Source organism: Cervus elaphus, chromosome 32 (genome assembly GCF_910594005.1).
Source record: "Cervus elaphus chromosome 32, mCerEla1.1, whole genome shotgun sequence".
In the NCBI taxonomy this organism is placed as follows: Eukaryota; Metazoa; Chordata; class Mammalia; order Artiodactyla; family Cervidae; genus Cervus; species Cervus elaphus.
This window is the reverse complement of record NC_057846.1, coordinates 26,890,257-26,899,494: the sequence shown is the minus strand read 5'-3', so window position 1 is coordinate 26,899,494 and position 9,238 is coordinate 26,890,257. Positions and strand designations below refer to the sequence as shown.

General features: G+C 43.7%; 1 non-coding gene across 1 annotated transcript; it reads right to left on the bottom strand.

The window, feature by feature from the left end:
- Positions 1-8,543: 8,543 nt before the first annotated feature.
- On the bottom strand, positions 8,544-8,650 carry LOC122688141. Its single transcript, XR_006339359.1, has one exon. It is a non-coding gene; the product is annotated as a U6 spliceosomal RNA (small nuclear RNA).
- Positions 8,651-9,238: the final 588 nt, after the last annotated feature.

Genomic DNA, 9,238 nt, shown 5'->3' with positions numbered 1-9,238 from the left:
TGAGAACGGGCTTTTCCGAATGCGGAAGCCAGGGAGACGCGCCCTCTGGTGGACGTGGCGGGTCTCGCAGCCGAGCTGGGTGTCTGGAGCCGGTCTGGAGAGAGTCCGCCTGCGAGATCTTGGGAGGAGGCGATAATTAGATTAGGGATGCGATGACTCAATCTACCCTCCGGAAGCGGCTCAGTGGACTGGTCCTGACTGCGCCGCAGCCAAGGGTTGGGCCCGCGTGTGAGGTGGGGTCGTTGAGTAACACAGGGCGAGTTGTTTGGCCTTGGGCGACTTCACAAGCCTTCTCAATTCCGCAAACGTTTATTGTACTGTTCGTACTTACGGAGACTCGAGTAATGCAGAGGAAACAAACGGAATAAAATAAAAGACAATTAAGTGTCAACGTTTGGGCGGAAGATTTCACTAGCGTTGCAGGATTTTGGGTGGAGATGGGCAGGCGGGAGACAGGGAAAGCTAATCCATTCAGAGGTCTTTCTCCATATAGGGTGGGTCTTAAGAGGCTCACACAGCTTCAGTCCCTGCTCCCATCTCTTCAACAGTTTTATAATCTACTTCCCTGATCCCATCGTCTCTTCCTTCCATACCATCTACTGTAGTGCCAAGTGATCCCTCTAAAGAAACAGCTGATCATTATCCCCCCTGTTTTTGTTGTTGAATCTCTTAAGTCCTATCCCACTCTGTGACCCCATGTACTGTGGCACCTACGGCTCCTCTCTCCTCTACTGTCTCCCGAAGTTAGCTCAAATTCATGTCCATTGAGTCATTGTGCTATCTAACCATCTCATCCTCTATTTTCCCCTTCTCCTCTTGCCCTCAATCTTTTCCAGCGTCAGGGTCTTTTCTAGTGAGTCGGCTCTTTGTAACAGGTGGCCAATGTATTGAGGCTTCAGCTTCAGCAACAGTCCTTCCAATGAATATCCAGGGTTGATTTCCTTTAGGATTGACTTGTTTGATCTCCTTGCTGTCCAAGGGACTCTCAAGAGTCTTCTCCAACACCATGGTTCGGAAGCATCAGTTCTTCAGCCTTCAACCTTTATGGTCCAACTCTCACATCCGTGCATGACTACAGACATTTGTCAGCAAAGTGATATCTCTGCTTTTTTAATATGCTGTCTGGGTTTGTCATAGCTTTTCTTCCAAGGAGCAAGGGTCTTGTAATTTCGTGGCTACAATCACCATCTATAGTGACTTTGGAGCCCAAGAAAATAAAATCTATCACTGCTTCCCCCTTTTCCCCCTTCTGTTTTGCACTGGGGAAGGAAATGGCAACGCACTCTGGTATTCTTGCCTGGAGAACCCCATGGACAGTATGAAAAGTCATTATCCCTAAAGTCTATTAAAGGGAGGCCTCCTGCTTTCAGGAGGGAGAATTCTAGTGCACTTAGTGAACTGGTGATCTTGGCCTCTTTCCCACCACGGAACCCATGCTGCCTTAATCCCAGCCTCACAGACTGATTGGAAATGCTTGAAAGTTCTGCCTTTACTTGTCCTGCCTAGAATGCTGCTCTAGCTGCTTACCTACCTTTATTTCCTTCAAAAAGCCGTCTTTGAATGACTTCCTGTGTTTCCCCAAAGAGCCTTCATTTCTCATCCTAAAACTTAACTGTGTGCTTTTTAAAGCACAGGAACCACGTGCTTATTTATCCTTGTCTCCTTTACACCCACGACCAATGCCTGCTTCACAATAGACCTTGCCTAAACATCAGTTAAAATATTAAGATTCTAAAGCCTGGTGTATGATAATGGAGGGAGCGGAAGAGTGTGACTTGACGAGGTTGGGCTGTGACAGAAAGACAGAAGCAGACGGGCTGGGTGAGAAGGAACAGCAGGCCTTTGGATGTCAGTTTCTTGTCTCCTACACCACTTGGTGGCAGGAAAATACAAAAGACGTTTTGACTCAGGGTCTGATCCTGAGGGCCTTTATCTAAATAAATAATGTGCAGTGAGATGTGATATAACATATAACTAAGAGTTTAGGGCTTCCCTGGTGACTCAGTGGCAAAGAATCCACCTGCCAGTGCAGGAGACATGGGTTCGATCTCTGGTCCGGGAAGATCCCACATCTGCGTGCGGAGCGGCTAAGCCATGTGCCACAACTACTGAGCCTGTGCTCTAGAGCCTGAGTTCTGCAACAAGAGACGCCACCGCGATGAGAAGCCCTCAAACTGCAACCAAGAGGAGCCCCCACTCACTGCAACTAGAGAAAGCCTGCGTGCATCAACGAAGACCCTGCACAGCCAAAAAAGTAAAAAAATAAGAGCGTAGCTGCTGGAGATAGCCTGCTGCGGTAGACAAACTTTGCTGCCTTTCTGAGTGTGATGACTTTGTAAAGTTGTGTGTGTGTGTGTGTGTGTGTGTGTGTGTGTGTGTGTGTGTGAAAGTCAGTCGTGTCCCACTCTTTGCGACCCCATGGACTGCAGTCCTTCAGGCTCCTCTGTCCTTGGAATTCTCCAGGCAAGAAGACTGGAGTGGGTTGCCATGCCCTTCTCCAGGTTATCTTCCCTATCCAGGGATTGAACCCAGGTCTCCCTCATTTGTAAGTTATATAACCTCCACATAACTGTGTTTCTTCTGCTGTAAAATGGGATATCTCCTAGGGTAATGATGAATATTGAGAAATATAGGAAAAGACTTTTTAAATTTCTGATGAATTGTGCATCATAAATATTAGCTATTATTATTAGCTATCAAAGTGCCCTGAGAAAGGTATAAGTGAAATGTTGTAGCAAGCTATTGTCTCTTGTCTTCCAGGTCTGAGGTGATATTTCATTGTGGTTTGATTTGCATTTCCCTAATAATAATCTGTAGCTGAAACTCCAATACTTTGGCCACCTCATGTGAAGAGTTAACTCATTGGAAAAGACCCTGATGCTGGGAGGGATTGGGGGCAGGAGGAGAAGGAGACGACAGAGGATGAGATGGCTGGATGGCATCACCGACTCGATGGACATGAGTTTGAGTAAACTCCGGGAGTTGGTGATGGACAGGGAGGCCTGGCGTGCTGCGATTCATGGGGTTGCAGAGTCAGACACGACTGAGCGACTGAACTGAACTGAACTGAATAATTAGTGACATTGCCTTTTCATGTACCTGTTGGCCTTTGGAAAGATATCTATTCAGTTCTTTTGTCCATTTTAAATAGTTTTTTCTATTGAATTTCTTATATATTTTGAATATTAATCCCTTAACAGATGTATGATTTGCAAGTATTTTCTCCATTTCTGTAGATTGCCCTTTTATTTTTGATGGTTTCTTTTACTGTGAGCAACTTATTAAAAAGTACGTTGTAGTCCCAGCCATCAGCACCACTTTGTGGACAAATAAGAAAATGGCTACATTTTGCTCAAGTAGCATCAGTTCTGGAGAAGGCAATGGCACCCCGCTCCAGTACTCTCGCCTGGAAAATCCCATGGATGGAGGAGCCTGGTGGGCTACAGTCCATGGGGTCGCTAAGAGTCCGACACGACTGAGCGACTTCACTTTTACTTTTCCTTTCATGCATTGGAGAAGGAAATGGTAACCCACTCCAGTGTTCTTGCCTGGAGAATCCCAGGGATGGGGGAGCCTGGTGGGCTGCCGTCTATGGGGTCGCACAGAGTCGGACACGACTGAAGCGACTTAGCAGGAGCAGCAGCAGCAGTTCAACTCAGTCGCTCAGTCGTGTCCAAGTCTTTGCGACCCCGTGGACTGCAGCACGCCAGGCTTCTCTGTCCATCACCAACTCCCGGAGCTTACTCAAATTCATGTCCATCGAATCGGTGATGCCATCCAATCATCTCTTCCTCTGTCAAGCAGCATCAGGTTGTGTTAAAAAATTATCCAGGCTGAGCTATCAGAAAAGCTTAGTCCCAACCAACAGCACCACCTTGTGGACAACTAAGAAAATGGCTGCATTTTGTTCAAGTAGCTTCTGGTTGTCTTAAAAGTCAGTCTTGTAAGTAAGTAAGTAAGTAAGTAAGGAAAGTCGCTCAGTCGTGTCCGACTCTTTGCGACCCCATGGACTGTCGCCTCCCAGGCTCCTGGTATTTTCCAGGCAAGGGTACTGGAGTGGGTTCCCATACCCAAATGAACTTACTTGCAAAACAGAAAGACATTCACAGACTTAGAGAAGGAACTTAACGGTTGCCAGAGGAAAGGGATAGTTAGGGAGTTTGGGATGGACATGTACACACCGCTGTATTTAAAACGAATAGCCAGCAAGGACCTACTGTATAGCGCATGAAACTCTGCTCAATGTTACGCGGACGCCTGGATGGGAGGGGAGTTTTGGGGAGAACGGGTGTGTGTATGTGTATGGCTGAGTCCCTTCACTCTTCACCTGAAACTGTCACAACATTGTTGATCGACTATACCCCAATGCCAAATAAAAAGTGTAAAAAAATGATAATAGATGTGAAAGCACTTTGATATCTACTAAATTCAATAGAAGCCTAAAAGATTATTACTACAAAAGGCAGGCATGTGTTGGGCAAATGTGTAAAAAAGTTAAGTGTTGCTTAAAAAAAGTACCCATAACCAAATTTGGAATTTAGAAAGCATCCTTGAAGCTGTATTTAGAGGATGTGTTTCCCTGAATGCGCTTTGAGATCATTTATAAATCTCTATCAGCAATACTATGCTGTCCTCTAAATACAAATATAACACTATTCATGTAGAAAGCGCTTCAGAAACTTGAAAGAACTGGTGTGTTGGTTTTTTTTAACACCATCTGATGTTACTTGAGCAAAATGTAGCCATTTTCTTATTTGTCCACAAGGTGGTGCTGTTTCCCTACCAATAAAACAAGGCAGCCGATCCCAGGAACACGAGGGACTCAGGATATCACTGTAGGTCCTTTTCCATTATTATTAGGTTTTCAGGGTGCAATTAGGTTTGTCCCATAGAAGAAATGTGTAGTTTTTCTTACAGAATCATGGTTTATGATTTAGTACAAAATTTGGCATTTTCAGAGTGAAGATTTCTCTTTTTCCCTTATAATTTCATTTATAATAATTATATTTTTAGTGATACTAACAGCTTCATAAAAACATCATTATATTATACACCCAATGACTGTGAAATCATTTGCCTTGAAGCACAGTGAAATCATCAATCACCAAACTGGGTCTGAAATGGGCCATTTTAAGAAAGCTATTTACACTCTAATTTGCAAATTGGGATTTTTTTTTTTTTAATTAAAACATTTTTAAAATGTACCAACTACAGTTGCTTAACAAAAGTAATGGTTCTTTTTATGGTAAGGAAATAAATTGAACTCTGTGCTGGAAAGTGCTGAAGACAAATCAGCTTTCTTTATAAATAGATTTTACTGCTGGCTTAGAAATTACCTTCTGTGCTTTTCAGATGATGGAAAAATGAAATCAGCTTCTGTTTGCACTGTGCAGACGGCATATTTACTGTGTCCCTTTCAAGAGGATTATGGAATGTTGGGAGGTCAGGATTCTCAAAAAAGAGAATTCTAGGAAGTGGCAAAATGTGAAAATGCAAATAAAGCAAGCCTGGTTGTTTCATATATATACTTAGTATATATGCTGCTGGATTGGAGGAAAAACCCTGGATGGGGAGCCAGCAGGTCATCTTGTTCTGACTTGGACGGACTTGACTTGATCTGCTGTTCACTGAAGGCCAAGGCTGATGGGGCATCAGGTTGACTGGCCTGGCCATTGGAACTGGGAGAGAAGCCACTGGCCAGAACACGTGGTCATGGCCACGTGTTCAGAGTCTGGTGCTCAAAGCTAACTCAGTTCAGTCCCTCAATTGTGTCCGACTCTTTGCGACCCCATGGACTGCAGCACGCCAGGCCTCCCTGTCCATCACCAACTCCCTAACCTTGCTCAAACTCATGTCCATTGAGTCGGTGATGCCATCCAACCATCTCCTCCTCTGTCATCCCCTTCTCCTCCTGCCTTCAATCTTTCTCAGCATCAGGGTCTTTTCAAATGAGTCAGTTCTTCCCATCATGTGGCCAAAGTATTGGAGTTTTTCAGCTTCAGCATCGGTCCTTCCAATGAATATTCAGGACTTACCTCCTTCAGGACGGACTGGTTGGATCTCCTTGCAATCCAAGGGACTCTGAAGAGTCTTCTCCAACACCACAGTTCAAAAACATCATTTCTTCAGTGTTCAGCTCTCTTTACAGTCCAACTGTCCATACATGACTACTGGAAAACCTCACAAAAAGAAAAAGCTCAAAGCTAAGCAGGGCGTTAATGGCAAATCTGACACCAGCATGTAGGTGTCTCAGCTGCAGCTGAGACTCCAGTCTGGAGGGAGGATTAATCATCTTGGAGATCCAACACAACCCACAGAGGTGTGCTCCGCAGATGCTGGCTGGCGAGCAGCACGGGGATGCTTCGGTCCGGTTGGTAGAGGCTCTTTGCTAGGCTGTTTGATAGAAACATCCTTCAGGAGCAGGGCCATGCTCTTCAGATGTAGGCAGAGGTTTGGCTCCTTGGAGCCGTAGCCCTAGAGCTCATAGTTCAAGGGAGGAGGGAGGAGACAGCATCTCACGATGACAGGTGATTGCATTTAAACTGGATTAAAAAAATTTATTATTTATTTTTGGCTGCACGGGGTCTTCGTTGCTGCACGGGCTTTTTCTAGTTGCAGTGAGTGGGGGCTGCGCTCTGGTTGCGGTGCGCAGGCTTCTCATCGCAGTGGCGTCTCCTGTTGAGAAGCTCGGGCTCTAGGGCCCACGGGCTTCCGTAGTTGGCGATGTATGGGCTTAGCTCCCGCGTGCCATGTGGAATCTTCCCGAACCAGGGATCGAACCCATGTACCCGGCATTGGCAGGTGGGTTCCTATCCACTATGCCACCAGGGAAGCCCTAAACTGGATTTTTTTTCTTTTTAAGAGAATTCTTATGTCTTAATCTGCTTGGGCTGCTATAACATATTATCGTAAACATGAAACTGCTTATTTCTCTCAGTTGTAGGGTCTGGGAAGTCCAAGATGAAGGCAAATTCCACGTCTGGTCAGGATCTGCTTTTTGATCTGCAGATGGCGCCTGTCCTCACATGCTGAGAGAGCTCGCTTCCTGTTCCAACAAGAACAGGAATCCCATTATGAGTTCCTCACCGTCATGACCTTACCTAAACTAAATCACCTCCCAGAAGGAAAGTTTGTAATGCCATCCCATTGTAGGTTAGAGCTGTAACATATTAATTTTTCTTTCTTTCTTTTTTTTTAAAATTTATTTTTATTAGTTGGAGGCTAATCACAATATTGTAGTGGTTTTTGCCATACATTGACATGAATCAGCCATGGATTTACATGTGTTCCCCATCCCGATCCCCCCTCCCAGCTACCTCCCCATCCCTCTGGGTCTTCCCAGTGCACCAGCTCTGAGCACTTGTCTCATGCATCCATCCTGGGCTGGCGATCTGTTTCACACTTGATAATATACATGTTTCAATGCTATTCTCTCAGATCATCTCATCCTCGCCTTCTCCCACAGAGTGCAAAAGTCTGTTCTATGCATCTGTATCTCTTTTTCTGTCCTGAATATAAGGTTATTGTTACCATCTTTTTAAATTCCATATATATGCGTTAGTATACTGTATTGGTCTTTATCTTTCTGGCTTACTTCACTCTGTATAATGGGCTCCAGTTTCATCCATCTCATTAGAACTGATTCAAATGAATTCTTTTTAATGGCTCAGTAATATTCCATTGTGTATATGTACCACAGCTTTCTTATCCATTCGTCTGCTGATGGGCATCTAGGTTGCTTCCATGTCCTGGCTATTATAAACAGTGCTGTGATGAACATTGGGGTGCACGTGTCTCTTTCAGTTCTGGTTTCCTCGGTGTGTATGCCCAGCAGTGGGATTGCTGGGTCACATGGCAGTTCTAATTCCAGTTTTTAAAGAAATCTCCACACTGTTCTCCATAGTGGCTGTACTAGTTTGCATTCCCACCAACAGTGTAAGAGGGTTCCCTTTTCTCCACACCCTCTCCAGCATTTATTGCTTGTAGACTTTTGGATAGCAGCCATTCTGACTGGCGTGTAGTGGTACCTCATTGTGGTTTTGATTTGCATTTCTCTAATAATGAGTGATGTTGAGCATGTTTTCATGTGTTTGTTAGCCATCTGTATGTCTTCTTTGGAGAAATGTCTGTTTAGTTCTTTGGCCCATTTTTTGATTGGGTCATTTATTTTTCTGGAATTGAGCTGCAGGAGTTGCTTGTATATTTTTGAGATTAATCCTTTGTCTGTTTCTTCGTTTGCTATTATTTTCTCCCATTCTGAAGGCTGTCTTTTCACCTTGCTTATGGTTTCCTTTGTTGTGCAAAAGCTTTTAAGTTTAATTAGGTCCCATTTGTTTATTTTTGCTTTTATTTCCAATATTCTGGGAGGTGGGTCATAGAGGATCTTGCTGTGATTTATGTCGGAGAGTGTTTTGCCTATGTTCTCCTCTAGGAGTTTTATAGTTTCTGGTCTTACATTTAGATCTTTAATCCATTTTGAGTTTATTTTTGTGTATGGTGTTAGAAGGTGTTCTAGTTTCATTATTTTACAAGTGGTTGACCAGAAAAATATGGAACGCTTCATGAATTTGCATGTCATCCTTGTGCAGGGGCCATGCTAATCTTCTCTGTATCGTTCCAATTTTAGTACATGTGCTGCCGAAACGAGCACTGTAACATATGAATTTTGAGAAATCACAAACATGTAGACCATAGCACCTCATCTGATAAGATCTAGTCCCTAAAAATGATGTGAAATTATGACTTGATTCTTGTCCAAACTGTCTGCCTGGATTTCTTAAAAACAAAGCATACTTGACTATTTCCTCAAAAGATTCATTCATCTATGCCACATTATAGTTACAGAATTTTTACAGAATTACATCCATGAGACTTCTAATAGCTTAATATATCATAGGAGGCTTTAAAACATTACAGGTAAAGCATATGCTTTGAAATCACACCATAGAATTTGTAAACAAATCCACACAAAACCCTTCTGTTGGCTCCTCTTACTGGTCCAATTTTGCTGAGGAACTAAATTTGAGAAACTTGCCCAAGATCACACAATCAATAAGTGGTAGAGCTGAAGTGTGTATCCTAAGTCTCTCTGAGTCCAGGATCTATTTACCTTTGTCCAACACTGCTTTTTAAAGACCTGGATAATGCTATCATTCTTCCTTTTGAAATCTCACTTCCTTCTGGGTAGCAACTTAATCTGTGAAGAGGGAACCATAATACAGACAAAAAAAAGTTCTTT